Genomic DNA, 19,878 nt, shown 5'->3' on the forward strand with positions numbered 1-19,878 from the left:
TCGGTGATAAGCGACTGCCTTTGCTTCCGACACTAGAAAAACAAGCTATCAAATTATAGTACCAAACTAAAATGTCATATGACAGGCTCTGTCATACGACGCTATTGCCGAAGACTGTCACGAATGTATGTATTTTAGTTTTTCTCATAATAAGAGCTGCTGATGTTGTGCTTGTGTGAATTCTGAAAATAGCAAGCAACGATGTCCTAGTAATAACACTTCTGGTCAGAAAAGGTTTAATAAACACCAAATTAAGGAATTAGAACGAAATCTTTCTTCATTTGAAACCAAAGTTTTTGAAACTTTGGGAGTTTCTGTTGAAACAAAACTTACGTTTATAGCTGCCTATTTGCCATTCCAATGCGTAGGCCAGCAAAAGAATTTTATCAAGGGTGACCTTCAGAAACTTACCCGTCGTAGGTCTAAATTCTTCATTGGTGATTTTAATGCAAAACACCGCTCATGGAATAATGCTCAAAGCTATTCCAATGGTAATATTCTGTTTGATGATTGTTCTGCAGGTTATTACACTATTCAATATCCAAACAGCCCTAAATGCTTTTCTTCTGCAAGAAATTCCTCAACTATTGATTCATGTCAACTTTGTAGCCAACTGGTTACCCATGCTGACTTCGGTTCTGATCACCTTCCAGTAACTTTTGAAATATCCCAAGAAATAATTTCGAATCCCAACAGCTCTACTTTCAATTACCATAGAGCTGATTGGGAGCAATATCGAACATTTATGGAATATAACTTCGATCCAAACATTCCTTTGCAAACCAAAAATGAAATTAATTATGCTCTTGAATCTCTGACTACTTCTACAATTGAAGAAAGAGCTGCCTCAGTACCAAAATGCGAGGTTAAATTCGATTCAATTATAATAGACGACGATCTTCAGCTCTTGATCCGTCTTAAAAATGTCCGTAGGAGACAATATCAAAGAACACGCGATCCTGCCATGAAAGTTATCTGGCGGGATTTGCAAAAACAAATTAAAAAGCGATTCTCTGCCCTGAGGAACAAAACTTTTGAAAATAATATTTCTAAATTAGACCCGAGTTCCAAACCCTTTTGGAAACTCACAAAAATTTTGAAAAAACCGCAAAAGCCTATTCCAGCGCTTAAAGAAGGTGGTAAAATTTTGGTCACAAATTTGGAAAAAGCTCAGGAACTTGCTAAGCAATTCGAGAGTTCCCATAATTTTAGTTTGGGTCTTACTAGTCCTATTGAGAATCAGGTGGCTCGGGATTTTCTGAATATTTTTTTTCGGGAAAATATTTTTGATGATTCCAAGAACCAGTGAAAAACAAAGAATTAAAGAATATAATAAATAATAACTAGTTAATAGCAGCAGTACGTGAATTGTTTGGATTATCCCTGCCTACCCTGCCCTGGAGTTGGTACCCGGTGGTGAACCTTGTGCTGTCCGTGACTCCCAGTCCACCGTTCCGCCTATATCGTCGTTGTGTTCACGGCCGAATACAGTCTTTGGCTTTAATCGTTCCAGCAACTTTTTGAACAGGGACCACTAATGATTCATAAATAAGATCCAAAAAGATGTGGCCAAGGACATGAAAGGAATCTTGAATAACTCTAGCATTAACATTATCCACTTCAGTTGCTTTTCCTAATGAAAAGCAAATAACTCTAAGTTCATCTAATCTAATTGGATGAAAACCTTCAAATCTACAACTACTATTAACTGGCTGCTTTATTTTGTCAGGTTCATGATTAATCAATGAAACACTGCCGAAAAAATAATCATTAAATTTAGATGCAAATACTTGTGCTGAATGTTCTAATGTGTCATTAAAAGATATGGACAACGGTTTGAAATAACTAGGTTTTAATAAAGATTTCAAAATTTTCCATAACTTTTTGCTGTTGTTTTGATGCGGATCAATCTTCCTGTGGACATTTTGGCGATGAGTTTTTTTTTTTTTTTAGCGGTTGTGAATATTTATTACGGGCGATTGTGTACCTATTCCATTGATAGACACTATTTGATCTACATAACTTTTTGAACCATTCGTCCCTCTAACGTTTAAGACGCAAAAGATTCAAATTGTACCAGCTATTCGAGTTTAACAAACTTTTGCTCCACTAATTTATTGGTACACGTTAAGACAGCTGTCTAAAATTCTGGTGGCTCATGGACCTGGACAAGTTTTCTTGATTCTGCCAGTTTGAAGAATATTTAAGAGTATTTCAATGAAGATTTCAAAGAAATTTCTTGGAGAATGTCAAATAATTCTGAATAATTGAATTTAAAGAAATTTTTGATGAACATTAAAGAAAATCTCAATTTAATTTTGAGGAGCAGCTAAAGGAAAATAATTTTGATAGTTCTAACAAAATGTAGAAGAGAGATTCAAGTAGATTAATCATATCTTCTTCTTCTTCTTCTTCTTCATCTTCGCATTTCAAGCTTATTGTATATCGCATATTAGCTTATTGCGTGCTCTCAACTTAGTGTTCTAGATGCACTTCCACAGTTATTAATTGAGAGCTTTCGATGCCTGTACCATTTTTGCATTAGTATAATTGTGTGGCAAGTCCAATCATACTTCTATGCCCAGGGAAGTCGAGAAATTTTCCTACCCGAAAAATTCCTAGACCGGACCGGGAATCGAACCCAGCCACCTCCAGCATGGTCTTGATTTGTAGCTGCGCCTTTAACGACTGAGCTAAAGGAGGCCTCAATCATTAATCATATTGTCGAGCGGTTACGATCATCTAGCATAAATTTTACAAACACGACGCAATAAATTCAAGATTTTTCAAACATAGCATGAATAAAGGCAAAGGCACGTACGATGATTTAGTGTACTCGCCGACACTAACCGATACGCACCGAAGTTAGCCTCATGGAAGCCCTTGTACCTCCCACCGCAGTCGAGCCATTCCAGCCAGCGTTCAGCAGTCGTTCCGGCCCTGCGTGCGGGAGTAGTGCAGGGGTCTTCCAACTCGACAGCATAGGCGAATCAACTTCTGTTATCGATCCAACGACTCCTAATCCGTCCATTGCTCCCAGCCAATATTCGCCTGCACCATCAAGGCATCCTTCGCAAGTTGTTCAGACTCTAGGACGTATTGAAACTATACCTGCTCCTTCAAACTTGCTGCTGTATTATCAAATCAATTCCTCCAGGTTTGTTGGACCTCTGTTCTGTTAGTGATGAACTCGGTACTCACTGCAGCATGATTCGAGCTCCATGTACGTGATTGCGATGTCAACCTAGCTACCAGCACTGACTGTAACATATTGCTGTACGCAATCGATCAGTTTATTCCAAAGAAGTTACAAAAAGAACAAGTTTACTCTGTCTGGTCCAACTCTCGTTTGAAACGTCTAAAAAAGGTTGAAAGGAGAGCATTAAAAAAAATCAGCAAAGCAAAAACAGCATTATCGAAAGCCCGTTACCTAAGAGCCAATAGGGTATATAAAAGACTGAATACCCAAGTAACCAAAAGATCTGAGAAAAGGCTATTTGAGGCTCAAGCAGTTTGGTTGAAGGTGGTCTCTAGAATTATAAGCAGCCTTATTTTTAAGTCGTTTTAAGAACTTAAAAGTTCCGGTACTATAATTGAAGAGCATTCTAAGCAGCTTCTGGCGGAACTTAAACGGCACTTTTAGAAAAATAAGGTTTTTGTCCTCTACACCAATTTAATATTTCGTTCACACTTTTATGAAAGTTAATTCTAAAGTCAGGTCTTTATGAAAGTTATTTCTAAAGCCAGGTACAAACGTGTATTGATTTATCAGCATTAGTAGAGCTTCTTGAAGAATTAAACCCAGTCCTCCTGCGTGAGAACCCCAGCACGACCCACTACGTCATCTGAGAAATATTGAGGTGAGTTGTTGTCCCGCCCACTGATGGAGTTTTCAGTGCCAGCTGACTTACTTAAACACGTTGATGGATATCAAATTGGTGGTATTATAAGCAGCTATTACGCACATCAAAATCTCTTTGCAACGGAGTCTAAAATTGAAACCGAAAGGATGTTGGCGCTACGTCAGAGACCGGACTTCCTTCAATCATGTCCAACGTTGATTGAGAAATTTCAACTACAGGTATACCTCGATATAACGTAGCTGTCACTTTTTTTTTTTTTTTTTTATATAATCCATTTATTTGTCAAGGCTCAAATGCGTTAGCTTTGCGGAGCCGAATATTTTTACATAATTGTGTGTGAATATCATTTTCTTACAACTAATGTTAGTAGAACGGGGGCCGATTACTCGCGGTTTACTCGAGATTAGGGATTACATTTATTTATCATTTAGCTGTCACTTTTGACTTCCATCGCTGATTTCTAGCTAACATTCATTAAATTAAGCAAAGTAATAACACTATCGGAGATATGAAACATTCCTCCGTCTATTGGTCATGCCAATTTGAATAACTTGATTATTATTTGTGAGATACCAACGAAGGAAGTCAACAGTTATAGTTACGTTACATCGAGGTATACTTGTACTGATGAAATTGCATCCCTTTTTAGTGGACAATTTACCGGTGTTTTCTTAAATGAACCAGCTAGCCTACAAGATATCGTCGATGACACTGTCAATGTACATATTATACCTTGGTCATCACCATTCGATAACAACCGATGTTTTCCTAACCGCAGTAAAACGATTGAAAAGTTCCACCAGTTTTGGCCCGGATGGAATTCCAGCCATTATCAACGATCGACGTATGCTTTGGCCGCTAGTGGACGTGTTAATTTTTCGCTATCAATTTTTCGTTCGCTTCGACTTAATTTTTAAAATATTCCTAATATTATTATTATTTATCTTGGGCTGGTTCACCTCCACTATATTCCTAATAGTGTTGAACAAGTTAACCTGAGCAATGTGAAAATATGAAAGGATAGTTACCGGTTTTTTAAGCTTTGATATTCTTGGACCGAAGGATTTATAGTGATCGATACTGTACCTGGTGGTAGAGCTTCCATATACCGACGGTTCTCAGCATCCCGGGATTCGGGATATCAAAAACCGGATCCCGGGATAAATAAACAATTTCAAATAACCCCTTCTCACATTTTTATTTATCCATTTTATTTTATGCATTTCTGCGAAATCGTACATTTCTACTGATCAATTCTTTTGAAATATGACTTCAAAAATGAACGCACATTCATACTAGCATCAGACAAAGAGGAACGCTTCTTGTTACAAAAATTTGATGAATCCGAGAAGACTCGCTCGCTGTCGGTAGAGGTAGGCTTAATGGATGCTAAGTTGTCTAACAGTTTTTGCAAGTTGTTAGACAATTTTCCGCTTAGCTCATACAGCATCACCTCCTTTTGGATAATTTTTCCACGGTCTACTGAATCAGTTGATGCGTTGTGTAGTTCAGAATCTTCCTTAATAGCACATTCTAGTTCTTGCTGGAGAGTTAAGTTATCCCGGTCCATCGATGAATTGTTAGAGTTAGATGATTCTTCAGTCTCTGTCCCATGTTCTACCATCTTAAGTAACCATTCAGATTCCTTCATAAATTTGATCAACTGCGACCTGGAGCACGTTGGCATTTTGCTGGTTGAGCCCATGTGTTTAGTTTTTAAGAACTTCATAAATGAGACCAGTTCCTTATTTCGTCGGGAACAAATCCTGTCGTCAATGGCGTCATGCAACTCGTTTGCAATTGCATTGTTCTGCTGCTTTAGTTTCGAAAGTTAGCAGTTAGCAGAGTCGCATCTCGTCTGCCTATTGCTTCAGATACCAATCTAATTGGTTGCAATGTATCAAAAAGTATCTGAAGACTGCACGTCATTGTCAGACAGTGGATTGGGCTGTCCAAGCTCGGTTAGTGTCTCCTTGATGCTTCCATAGACACGTAGGAATCGTTCGACCATCTGTTCAGTGCTGCTACTCGTGACGTCAATTATCAATTGCAGCGGTTTTGTATGAGCAGCGATTATCTTATCTTGCAAGATCCCATTTTTCACCGGCGATTGCCGAAAAATCTTGACGATTTTTCGGACATGCCTCAGAACTTCAGCAAAACGCGTATGATTAAGCGCTAAAAAATAAACTTAATAGTACAACTAATTTTCAAGTAAAGTACATTAATAAAAATAACATACCAGATGGTGTGTCAGTTTCTTCATCGGAATATTCGTCATAATTGCAGTAATCATCGGTATCGTCTGTGGAATCAGTCATAGCAGAGTTGTCTTTCCGGAGGACTTCCATCACCGCTAAATGAAGCCCATGGTTGTAGCACAGTTCCTTCCAAACTTCACCGTTACGGCAGTTCCGTCAGTTGTAGCAGAAGCAATATTTGTCCGTGGTAAGCCAAAACTTGAGGTAACGATGTTTACAGCCTCTCGGATTTTTTTTTTCAGCCGGAAGAGACCCATGAGCACGAACCAGCCCGAGATTGAGCATGACCACGTCGAAACAGTGCAAATTGACATTGATAACCCGTTTATTACTGATGCTGGTCCACTCATCCAAAGTGAGGCTCATACATTCATGCCCTCCTACTCGCTTTGCAATTTCGTTCTTGGTGAGATCTTTAGCTTTATTCCAAAAATCGTGTACCAGTTTCATCACAGCTGTGTTTGATTTTGGGAGTTGCATGCCACGAGCGGAAATTGACTGGCGGGTAAACTCACTTTTCGTTATAGCGTGGATTGAAAATCCGTTAAGTGCAGCAAGCCGTGCTACAATCTCTTCCAAAGACTGACGTTTAATGAATTGCATCACTGTGGTGGAACCTCCAGGTCTCGATACTTTACTTGGGGTTGGTGCAGATGTTGGTGGATGATCTTAAGATGTCGGTCGCTTTAGGGTAATTTTGTGGTTATTTTGCAAGTGACGTAATAATCCACTGGTGGATGATTCCTTGCAGGAAAGTTGCTGTAGGCATTTGGAACATTGGCCTTTTCCACCATCAGCGGGAAGCTTCGTAAACTATTGCCAAACGTCCGCCATTTCTGCAAATCAAACAAAACAAAAAATATATTAAAAAGTATTTCTACTGGATATGAAAGACAAATAACTTACCGTTTTCAAACAGATTTGGAACTTTTTACTGTCGTATTTAACGACAGCAAAACTGGATCTGACTTTTCGGGGTTTCACTTCTAAATCACATTCTCGATCGTAGCAGGCGATCAGTCTCGTTTGCCGGTTTTGCTTGTTCCCTTGGTAGCCGTCGAACGTGGCTCGTCGGTCTGATGATCGGAGGGCTGATGATTTTCACTGGTATCTACGGTGCTGCGTTCTTTACGGAATCAGACTGGAGAATGACCCACATGGTAGTAGTAGTTAAATTATGTTTATTTCTGTTGATTATGGTAGTACATTGATTTATCATTTTAATTGATTAGCCTACTTGGCTCTTCATCTTTGTTTAATTTGATATTCTAATTTAATATTTGCGTTTTTCAACTAGTTCAACATTCCTTTTGGGGATGTGTTTTATTTGAATTGAAAAAAGTGATAACCTACCTAACTACGAGTATAACTTAACCTAACGTGCTAGATCACGTATGATCTGATGATTTGATCTCAGACAGGTGTCTCTGAACCTTTCCAGGATAAATACTCTCCGTTCTTCTAATGTTTGAATTCCAGCCAGGAAGTGGATCTCAGAATTTCTAGTCCGCGGGGGACTGTTTAGGACCATCCTAAGGATCTTGTTCTGGATCCTTTGGAGTTTAAGGTGATGGCATTTTGCGCAACTCTCCTAGATTGGCATACCGTACTCGATTACAGGGAGGACGATTTGTTTGTAGACAGCAAGCTTATTTTTCAGAGACATGGTTGACTTCCTGTTGATAAGTGGATACAACGATCTTATCAAGATGTTGCACTTGGTTTTTGTTTTGTCAACGTGCTCCCTGAAAAGAAGCTTACTGTCTAGTGTTAGCCCGAGGTACACGACCTCTTTGGACCATTCCACCTCTGTGCCGTACAGGCAGATCTTGTTATTCTCCGACGGAACAAGTCTAGGAGATTTAGAGTGTGGAAAGATAATGACCTGGGTCTTTGCCGCGTTGATACGGATCTTCCAGCTGTTGAAATATTCAGACAGAACGTCCAGGACTCTCTGAAGTTTGGCAGTCAGAGCTCCGACGACCCTACCCTTGTAGACGATGGATGTGTCATCTGCGAACAGAGACAACGATCCACCATCAGGGAGAGCCGACATATCGGAGGTGAACAAGAATGCTTCCTTGTGGAACCCCGGCACCGATGTTGAAAGCATCCGATGTGATGCCATTCAGAGAGACTCGGAACGTCCTGTCTGATAGATAGTTGTTTATTATCTACACTAGTAAGATTGGAAGACCGTACTGCTGCAATTTGAACACCAGACCATCATGCCAGACATTGTCGAATGCTTTTTCAACGTCCAACAACGCCATGGCATGTCAGCTGGTGGACGGTCGAACGACCTTTCCGAAAACCAAACTGTTCCTCGAGTAACAAGTTTTTTTCATCGGCAGATGTTAGGAGCCGGTGGTACAGTGCTCTTTCGAACAGTTTTGATAACCCTGAGAGAAGGCTGATTGGTCGATAACTTGAAGGAGAGGACGGATCCTTCCCAGGTTTCCGGATGGGTATGACTTTAGCTGACTTCCAACACGAGGGGAAGTAGCCAAGTCTAAGCCACTGATTCAAAATCAGTGCCAGATGGTTGTAGAATCTGGAACTCAAGTGTTTGAGTTCCAGATTCAGGATGTTGTCGAAACCTGGGGCCTTCATGTTTTTAGATGATTTGATATAGGCCAACAGTTCGTCAGTCGTAATCTCGGATTCCTCTGGAAAAATCTTAGGAATCTGAAGAAGATTGGTTGCATTTTCAGCAACCTCAGATTCATGAGGGCTGATGATGTTTTGTCCGAGATTATGGGAGCTGGCGAAGTGTTGACCTATCGCGGCAGCCTTCTCTTCAGGAGTTATCAGATGAACCACTGGGTCGCCGGGACGATCCAGTGGGGTCAGGGGGGGAATGGGCCTAGGCTTGTTTTTAAGAATTTTTGTAAGTTTCCAGAAGGGCTTAGCACAATCTGGGAGAGAGCGGATCTTACTAACAAAATTGTTATTTCTGAGATCCACCATGCTGGCCTGAATGATCTTTGTTAATCGATTACAATTGGTCTTCAAGTTAGGCAGGCCAGTACGCTGGTACTGCCTACGAATGGTGTTACGGAGTCTAATGAGATCTTTGGTAGGGCTGTCAAGGTTCAGAGTGTTACTCACCTGTCTGGATACTGGCACGTGTTGTTCCCTGGCCCGGGAAATCGCCTCCTCGATGGTTTGTAGACACCGGTCAACATCTTCCGACGTCCCCGGTTGGACATCGTAGTCGATGGTTGTGTCGACGCAGTGTTGATATTACGCCCAGTTGACTCGATGGTAGTTGCGCCGGAAAGCTTCGAATCGGTTTACCGAGGATCCAACTTCGGCCACCACCGGGTAGTGGTCCGAGCTCAGCTCCTGGAATGCCACAGTTTTCGAGACGTTGTGTCCCATGTTGCTTACGAAGATGTCGATGGTCGCATGGACCCCAGACCGACTCAACCGGGTGGGAGAGTCCGGGGCCAAGATGGTATAGTGGCCCTCTTGTAGGTCTTCATTGAGGATGATGCCGTTTCTATTGCTCCGACCGTTGCCCCAAGCTTGATGTTTTGCGTTCAGATCGCCAGCGATGATAAAGTTCCCGCTCCTCCGGGTGAGTTTGATGATGTCTTGGCGGAGGGCCACTGACGACCCGTCCCTGATGTTGGTTTGCTTGGGGCAGTAGGCCGCGATGATGGTGATTGGGCCAAGTGATGTACTCACCTCCACTCCGATGGCTTCAATTGATTTCAGCTGGAAGTTTGGTAGCAGCCGGCAACTGATGTTCCGTCTTGCAGCGATGGCCACTCCTCCACCTCCAGAGCAGGTGCGATCAAGTCTGACGAGCCGGAAGTCGGGAAGGAATACGTTCAGTTCGGGCTTCAGATGCGTCTCGGTGATGTCGACCTCCTTGGCGTTGAGGAAATCGAGTAGCTCTCTATGCTTGTTCGTCAGTGAGCAAGCGTTCCAATTTGCAATTTTTATAGCTTCACGGTCCATACTTGGTGACGAGTGACAAGGCTGCATGAAGCTGTTCAGATCGAGTCTTGCAGGTACGCATGATGATGATGACCTCGGCCACTAGCGTCAAAAGTTCCTCCGAGGTGAACAGAGAATCGTCGACAGATTCACCTGATACAACACTAGCGTATGATAAACCAGGGGCGGTGGATGAACCTGGAATTGGCTGGGCCGCAGCAACAGCGAGACGATGCTGAACTGTCCGACTGTTAGGAACCGTTTGGATACTCGCGGGATTGGCTTGTTGGTTGTTGAGCGGAAGCGGGGCTAGGTTCGGAACATGTCGACGGGGCTGGAGAGCTGGGTACTGGACTTCCGTTAGTACAGGAGGCGAACGATGATTACGAAGGCGACCGAGCTGGTTGTTGATTGTGGCGACGGATATTAATGAACTCCACTGGCTTGGGACATCCGCGATTGGAGGCTTGATGGTTTCCACCGCAGTTGACACACGTTGGCTCGATGTCATCGACTTGCTCACAGGACGCAGTTGAGTGAGCTCCAGCACACTTGCCGCAGTTTGTCTTCATGTGGCAGTTTTTGGTGCCATGGCCATAGGAGAGGCAGTTCATACACTGCGTTACATCACGATGTTGGGGTTTGTAATGCTCCCAATTGATGATGACCTGAAACAGGTCCCGGATTTTGGATCTCAGAGCCGCAAGACTGGTGGATCCCTCCGTGAAATGCACCAGGAACAACTGATCACGGAAGCTGGTGTTTTGGTTGGGACGCCGGTTCATCTGGAACACGGCCTCAGGTTGGAGCCCAAGCCGCTCCAGCTCGGACTTCACCGCAGCAGCCTCGAACGACGGTAATCCACGCAAAACCACCTTCAGTGGCTTGCTCGATGGCAGATCATACGTGAAGAAGTCCACGTTGTTGTTCTTCAGGAAACTTCCTTTTTGTTTGTACTCCTCCAAACTGGAGCACATGATTTTGGTGCCGATGCTGCAAAGCTTGAAGCGAGGCAGCAGCTTGTGTTTTGCCAGTTCGGCACGCAGCTTGGCAACATCCTTCTCCGGCGTGAAAAGCGGGGGAATCCGCTCTCTTGCAGCGATGGGAACGACGTCACCATCGCCATTTTCTTCGGGGAGCACCGCAAACTGGTTGGCTTGCAATACCCATTTTCCGGCGTCATCCTGCGACGCGCTGTGCTGGATTACCACCTTCTTTGAAGGGCCCGCTACTGAATCATTGGTACGTTTACGCACCATTTGTTTCGTGTTGGCAAGTTGCAGTAAACTTGCCAGAACGCGCGAAGGTGGCGACGCTTCCACGGCGCAACACGACAGCTCAAACCGAATCGAAGCGAGAATTCGAGCGAAAAAGAAAACGAACTGAACAGCTCAACAGTCGAGCAAAGAGTTGTCTGATTACCCTCATGAAATATGCACCCTCTTTAAGGGGGTATTCCCGATCTTTTTTTTTTTTAAATCAATTTTTTTTCACGTTTTTTTGTACTTTAGACTATATACTTTCATCCCCCCAAGCCGTTTTCCGATCAGCGAATTCGGTGTCCAGGCATAGCTGACTAATGGTAAGAACCCCCAAAATGGTTTTAACTAAAGTCAAAACTTTAAACGCGTTTTTCTCGAAACCACATTTTTTTTATCGGACAAAGATTTTTCTCAGAAACTATAAGAGATATTGACTTGAATCTTTGCGCATTTTGTTCCTTATTAAATTATTTGGAGCTTCTCCCACTTTCAGCCAAAAATATTAACATTTAACATTGTTTGAAGCATCTTAAAGCTGCAAAAAAGCGGGCTAAAAATCGCCTGTTTTTTCATATGGCCGCCATTTTGTTAATTTGCAAGAATTTTTGCTGCCAACGGGAGAAGCTCCAGAGAATCTTATGCAGATTATTAATTTCATCACGAAATCTGTTTCAGATGAAGCCGTTCCAGAGAAAAGTCTTCGCCCGTCCAGGCGTGACGTCAATAATGTCTTTTTTATGTCGAAAAAAATTTATTTGTAAACTTTAATGTTCAATAAACAAGAATCCCAAAGAGTTAGGCGCATTACTATTCATATTCCTTGAAAAAAAAAAATTAATTGAAAAACAGGCCGAAAAAAAGCAAAAGATTGGGAATACCCCCTTAAATAGCCGATGGCTTTTGCACTTCAACCAATCAGAATTCGCAAAGGTGAATTCAATATACTCTCTTTCTCTCATTGAAGAATTGCAAATATTCTTATTACTGCCAATATTATTATTTTTTTATAAATGAAATAAAAATCCAGTAAATCAATGGAAACATGGTTCTTTCTTTTTGTCTGGATAAAAGTAACTGTATTTTTTTTCAAATTTGCATGCACCCATCGTAACTTTGTCCAATATTAATCAAGAATCAAATCAACAAATGAAAACGATCAATTAAATGATGACTTGTTCCACGTCATTTGCGAATAATTATCCTACAGTGGAACATAATTTGTGTATAAATTATGAATTAAAAACATTAATAACGGGGTTGAACGGGATCCCGGGATTAAAAAACTTTTTCCCTGGGTTCGCGAAACCCGGGAAATGAAAAAATCCCGGGATTTTTCATCCCGGGACAGCTCTACATGGTCTGCATCCAACCCACTATCAGATATCAGGCGGTCAAAAATCAAAAAATCGACTTTCACTAATCCTTATTTCGTTATTTTTGGTCGATAGTTAACATTTCAACTAAGAAAATCTGAAAGTTTCAAGCTTCTAGCAGTTTTAGTTTTTGAGATATCGGATGTCGAAGTCAAAAAAGAGTAAGAAAAGTACAAATTTTGCCGCAAAAATACACTACCACTCAAATCAAATTTCATCCACTATATATCATAAAATTTTCAATTATTATGGGAGATTTCAAATTGTACAAGAGCCGGCATGGAAACAAACTTTTTCAACAATTATTTTGCAACTTTTGGAGTTATATTCGAGTGGTATAGTTGAAATATATTGTTAAAGAACATTTTCTAATATTTCATGACCAACTTTTAAAAAGGGCTTAAGCTTTTGTACAAAAAGAAGTCATCATTGTCATAAAGTTCACTGTTGGATGAACGTAAAACTACATTCGTTTATGCTTTATTCTAAAGTAAGTACCTGTGTTATGACGATTATAGAAGCATATGCGTAAGTATGTACCTACGCATATGCGCGGATGAGTTTAATTTATACCTAAGTCTGTACTTAACCTACTGTAGTGTCAATTTGAAGCCATAGTGTATTTTGTGTAGCTTTTATTTAAACTACTACAGTGTAATTCAAATTTACGGTTGAGACCAAGTGTGAGTATGGATAATAGAACCATTATTAGACGCAAAATTAAGCCATAGTGACAATGTTCACAGAGCCATTGAATTCATTTGTGAAAATTATAACATCTCGGTGGAAAAACGTAAACGTCTCGATGAAAAGATCCATAAAATCGTTACAAAATACATCAACAAATGGCATGAAGCTAATCGCACGAAAGAGCGATTTGAGTCGTATTTTCGGAACTGGCTTGATGGAGAATTTGGCATCGAGGAATTCATCGAACAGGAGCAATGTGTTGCCTCAACCTCGGCCTCGGGAACAAAACGTGGACGACCTTCAAAACCTTTCTTGGATTTGAGTGAAATAGGAAAACGTCGCGTCATCGATAAAGAAGCAGTTGATCCAAAATTCGATACCATCGAAAAAGCTTTGTTATTTGCAAGACGGACCGCTTATAATCGAAAAGATTTTAGTTTAGTTAAAGTTATTGGGCATATTTAAAAAAAAAAAAAACCAAAAAAGCTCTAAAACCTTGCTGGCTCAACAAACTGATCAACGAGGAATGATGTCACCAGAAGAGGCTTTTAGTGTACTTATCGAGGCTGGATTGGGTAGATTTCAATACGAAGTAATACATAGTGAATCACCTTCAAGATTTCCACCTCACTATGTGATCGGAGCAGTGAAAAAAATATGCGCCCCTCCTAGTGAATTCATCGAAGAAAGTGCATTGAAAATAAGAGTGAAACTCCAGGCGCTGATGGAAAATACATTGAAACAAATCGTCCAAATAATTGATGCAGAGCTCAACGAGTATATGGATAGCAACGATCTAGTTTCTACGGAACTGGTTCTTCTATGTAGCTGGGGTATGGACGGATCAACTGGATATTCGCAATATCATCAAGTGATACCAGAAGGATATCAGGACGATTCAGATGTATTTTCGTCCACTTTAACACCAATTCAGTTGTTCATGTACAATGATCGAAAGGAAATTATGTGGTTTAATCCCATGCCTCAAAGTATTCGATTTTGCAGGCCATTCATCCTTGAATTCATTAAAGAGAGTAAAGAAGTTATTCTGGCTACAAAACAGGATGTAGAAAAAGAAATGAGTGAACTAACGCCAGTGAAAATTGAACTCTCAAACGACAAGTTTATACTTGTTGATTTTGATTTTGTCCTCAGTATGATAGACGAAAAAGTCTTAACTTATATCACTGGAAATTCGTCGATGCAGAATTGTCCAATATGTGAGGCAACACCAAATGCAATGAATGATGCAGAGAAATTCGAGGAAGGATTTATATCAAACGATGAAGCCTTGCATTACGGCATATCTCCACTTCATGCTTGGATAAGATTTTTCGAATGCCTTTTGCATATTACATACAGAATGGATATCAAAAAATGGAAGGTAACGAAACCGTTCAAAGAACTATATGAACAAAGAAAAAAAAACATGTGACGACACAGCTTTAAGAAAAATTTGGAGTAAGAGTAGATCAACCACGATCGGGTAGAGCAGGTACCAGTACTACAGGAAACGTTTGTCGAAGAGCATTTGGAAATCTCAAGCTTTTAAGCTCCGTGCTGAACATTGATGAAGAGTTAATTTTCAGATTCCGGAATATATTAATTGCTATTAACTGCCAAGAGCCAATAAACCCGGAAAAATTTGATGCATATTGCAAGGAAACATATAAGCTCTATCTTAAATTGTATGATTGGTACAAAATTCCTGCAACCGTGCATAAAGTTCTCGCTCATGCCGGAGAAATAATCATACATTCACCAGCACCACTTGGTTCATTAGTGGAAGAGGCAGCAGAAAGTCAACATAAACAATTGAAAAAATATCGAACCCATCATGCAAGAAAACGATCAAGAGTAGAAAATTTACATGATGTCTTTCTTCGTGCCATTAATGAATCGGATCCACTGATCAGTTTCATTTGGATGGCAAAAAGACGACAGAAAAATGTATCCCTGGATTATCCCGACATCGTGAAAAGTTTCATGATATTTGAAAACTCTGTAAGTGATTCAGTAGTCGATACTAATAACTTCAATGCCTTGGAGGAACTTATGAAAGTAGTCGATGAAATTGAAGAAGAATTTGTTCATGATGATATTGTAACAGAGGAATAAAAAGAAATTCGTTGAAACATATTTGATTTTGATTATTGTATCATGGCTTTTTGTATTTTTTTTTACAGAAGATTTGTTGAAAAAAATAAATATATTAAAAAAAAAAGGTTTTTTTTAATTTTTTACGGTGTTCCCCCCAATAAAACCATGTTAGGTTGTCTTTGTTCAATAGATTTTATTCTCTGAAAACAAGCTTAAAACTTTAACCGTTATAAAATCGTAAAAATTAAATTTTAATTAATCAAAAAATAGGCCCTTTTCAAAAGTTGGTCGTGAATATGTTGAAAAGTGATAACGCACACCTTATATTGATGAAACAAAGCAAGAATAACAGCAGAAATTGTGAAAAAATAATAGAAATATTTTTGACCGCCTGGTTGTATGAAAATGCCCCATAGTGAACCGCTCAAGATGAAAAAAAAAACTAAAATTGTGAATCGTTACCCTGCAAGCGGTTGCAGGCGGAAAATCTGACACATGAAGATTTCAAGTTTTCTGGTGTAAAATTGAAAATGGTTATTTGGTAAACATTGGAGACATTTAGTAGGATCATTCCATTATACTATGTTCGATATTATAAACCCTGCATTACATTACATATAAATTAGAGATGAACTAGCCTACGGCTAAAAATCTCTAAAATAAAGATTAAGAGAATACATATAAATTCAACTAGCTCGGAGCGTTTGGTACGGTATGGTCACGAATCCTTCCATCCCAGTCGATTCACGAAATCACGATTTTTTCGATGCAAAATTACATTCAATCATCATTCTAAAAGATGGAACATTTTATGACAAACAAGTGCCGAAGATAGTACAGCCAATACTCCACACCTTCATGTTCAATCTCTCAATTTCGAGTTATAGAACCCTAAGAGGAAAAGGAGACAACTGGCATATTTTTGGCTGTGACGTGTTCTTTTTCTCTCGCAGTCGCCTGTCAAAATACAAGAAAGTAGGTTCCTTGTTGTAAAAATTCTCGCGTTTCTATACGTTCGCCAATCAGGCGCTGGTTTGCGTTTGACAGAAAATTGGTTCATAAAAGTCCTCCTATTATCTCCTCTCCCTCTTAGATAGAACCTTAGTAAATAAAAATTAATTTCATGCCTACTTTTTCCTTTAATTAACGTCGGTCGCTGTTCCGCAATCTAGTGCCAATCACCGACGGACATCGATTGCCATCCATTGACGGCAATCGAATGTGCAGGAAGGCAGCTTCCGCACCTGCGCAGGATATCGCACCCATTCAACACACATGGGCCGGGACCAACGGCTTTACTTCCCTTCCGAAGGAAGACGTGACCAGAGATTTTTATGCCTCAGAAAAATCCCACCGACCTCGGCTGGGATTGAACCCAGACCCATCGTTGTGTTAGAAACCAGTCACGCTTACCACTACACCATCAGCGCCGGCTATTTCATGCCTACTGTGATGGTGATTTCCTATGGGATTGTTGTTCTATAACTCGACGGTTCCTCCAATATCAACTTGTAGAGAGTTCACTGTGTGCCTATTGTTGATCGTTATGTAGTTATTCATGTTTTTATGGAGAAAGAATAGTCTTATTTTTCCAGGATTAGCATAAGCATTAGCATCGAACAAGTTGCACAATATCGTAGGTGGTACGAATTCAAGACTATTAAGGTCAAGCCGGATATTTATTACTGGACAGATAGTAAGAAGGAAATAATTATTATATCCCAGAATAGACATGTCCCGCTCCAACAGTTAATGATTGAATAGCCTTATTTTTCCAAGATTGCACACAAAATGATGTTTTTGGTCACTCTAGTCAACAGTCGATCTCTTCCTACTAGCAAAATGTTCTGTTGCAGAGAATCACTCCAATCAAACCACCCACAAACAATAGTCAATACACGACCAAGACCAAACCACACAGATAAATGCCGAAACCGTGAGGTGTTAAGTTAATTTCCTCCGGTAATGAAGAGTGGTCCCTTCCAGGAAGGAGCACCGGTAGACGCAATCGATTAATTTGAACGTGATGCAGCCACCACCGCACCGGTGCTGTTTTCGCCGGAAATAAAAATAGCATTGCGTAGTCAATTTCCAAGACAGATGACGACAATTTGTGCTGTACTCTGTCTGTCATTGATGAAGAGCCTTGGTTTTCACTGGCATCAATGGAGCGAAGATTATATGGGGGGAAGGAGTTTCGACTCCTTTTACTCTCCCCGTTACGATGGGGCCCAAAATTTATCAACTTGTGACGCACTTGGATAGAAAACGAATCCACGCTTCACCATTGATTGGATTGGCTTGATTTCCATTCAGCAACAGCTGGCTGTTGGAATTTAATCGTGAGCCAGAAATGCCAACACAGAGACATATCAATCCAGAGCTGGAAAAAGGGCCTTTCAGCCTTTGTAGACACTGCCTTCTCTAGATGGTTTCTAGAAAGTCAAGACTCGCCCACGTAAACCAACATCACCGTCGGACCCGATAGCTTGGGCGATGGTTACCGTGGGCGTGTCTTAAATTCCTAGAAATCAACTAGAGGAGTACTTGTTTACCAAAGCTGTTAGGCTCTTTTTCCAGCTCTGTATTGATATAACTCTGTGCTGGCATTTCATGCTCACGATCCAATTCCAAATGATAATGATGGTGAACGTTAACAATGTTATTGCCAATTTGTGCCAATTTGGAAAAATAAACATGCCAACTTCCCTCAGGCAAGTTTAATTTTCCAAATTGGCACAAGTTCTTCAACTTGTTTTTGGTTTGATATTTAGATGAAGAACCTGCAAAATTGTAGCATTAAATTTCATATAAGAACAGCACTGCCTATAATCGCATATCAGTCCCATAAGGAGTTCCGTCAATTTTAAGATAATGGTGCATCTACTTTCATTTTATGTGATAAATCTACGGCTTTGATGATGAAAAATGTGAAAACAACATCATGTCATCAATTAAAGTAATCGCATATCAGTCCCATTTTAAAATTCAAACGTCCAGAGGTCAACTTACAGTTCTGCTTTTCAAATCATTGCAACTGATTTTATCTTGACAAAGTTTTCGGTCAATTTACTTTTTTTTGTAAATATTTACATGGAAATTGTACTTCTTAACTTTGACTGCCATTTTCTCAATACCTACTTTTTCCATATGGGACTGATATGGGATTATAGGCAGAGCAGCAGTAAATCATTATGGCGAAAGGGTAGCATAAGGAAAACACAAAATTTGTTCGAACCGCTCGGGATCGAGTGTAGCAAACCGTAGCTAATCCGAACATTTCTCAAAGAATTTTAATCTTGTTCGGAAGATCGCTAGATGGCACTGCTGGTTCCTCTGGATGACAGCTACACGCTATGTGGACGGTGTCAGCAATCACCTTCCGGCGACCATGGAATTGTGGCTTGTGACGAATGTGGAAGTTGGTTCCACTATACCTGTTATGTACTCAATCTCTCTTGGGGTAGATCATTGCCCTTACCACAACAGCACAGACGAAAACCTACCTTGTGATCGAGTCACCGACAGCTATGCACTTCACAGCCACCAGCGTATGGATCGAAGAGTCACCGTTGGCTGTACACGCTACAGCCACCAGCGACGGGCTGCCTCTCTCGAACGGAGGACCACGACACAACTCTTGATCAAGCCACCGAGAGCTGTGCACCTCACAGCCACCAGTAGTAGTGGGACGGCAGTGATGCCACATTTTTCGATTTTCAATCTGTATTTTCATCGCAAAAAATCTTTTTAATCTGTATCTGACTGACAAAAATCTGTAAACAAATCTGTAAAATTTCTTTATTTTGGTCTAAGTGCAGCTTTACGTAAATCTCCATTGAGTTAATTCATAGTTTAGAAGGACATTGTTCAAAGTTTAGAATCTTGAAATATTACTAATCACAGCCATGCTTTCTAAAGAATTTGTCTATTTGAAAAATCCCCAAATCCTACAAAATTTTTGTTAAGTGATGTGTATCTTTTCTATAGATTGAAAATATAAAATATTAAATTCCAGTTGTGAGAGGCGAATTTGTTTCCGGCTGAAGATTTTTTTAATGAAGTAACTATCACAATTTCTAGAATTTTATTTTTTTATGTCTGTAATTATGACAACTTTAATTTTTCAATAAGTTTTAGCACAAAACTTTTACTGAAAGTTTAGTCGAATTGTATGCAATATTCCAAGGGTTGTTCAACTCTGCACACCTTAATTCGTGCCGAGTTATAAGTTGTGTCAAAAGCTGTGCCAAGCGCTCTGCCGAACGTACCTTTTTTTTTCCTTTGGTTTGTTTTTTTCCGTCGATCTTGTTTTCCGTGCTGAGCACCAATGCTACCGACGTGCCAGGAAGGCAGCTCTTACACCTGGACCCTACCTATC

The 19,878-nt window shown here is 40.3% G+C and overlaps 2 protein-coding genes across 3 annotated transcripts in view; both read left to right on the forward strand.

The window, feature by feature from the left end:
- Positions 1–19,878, forward strand: part of Rh7 (Rhodopsin 7) — a 274,211-nt gene that overhangs the window by 15,859 nt on the left and 238,474 nt on the right. The window lies entirely within an intron of this gene.
- Positions 836–19,878, forward strand: part of LOC135710559 (uncharacterized) — a 331,677-nt gene continuing 312,634 nt past the window's right edge. The window contains exon 1 of the mRNA XM_065233172.1: positions 836–850. The gene's annotated coding sequence lies outside the window, so the exon portion shown is untranslated. The remainder of the gene's footprint in view (positions 851–19,878) is intronic.

The sequence above is a fragment of the Ochlerotatus camptorhynchus genome, unplaced genomic scaffold, assembly GCF_037179485.1.
Source record: "Ochlerotatus camptorhynchus isolate MF236.1 unplaced genomic scaffold, CSIRO-AGI_Acam_v1.1 ptg000391l, whole genome shotgun sequence".
Lineage (NCBI taxonomy): Eukaryota > Metazoa > Arthropoda > Insecta > Diptera > Culicidae > Ochlerotatus > Ochlerotatus camptorhynchus.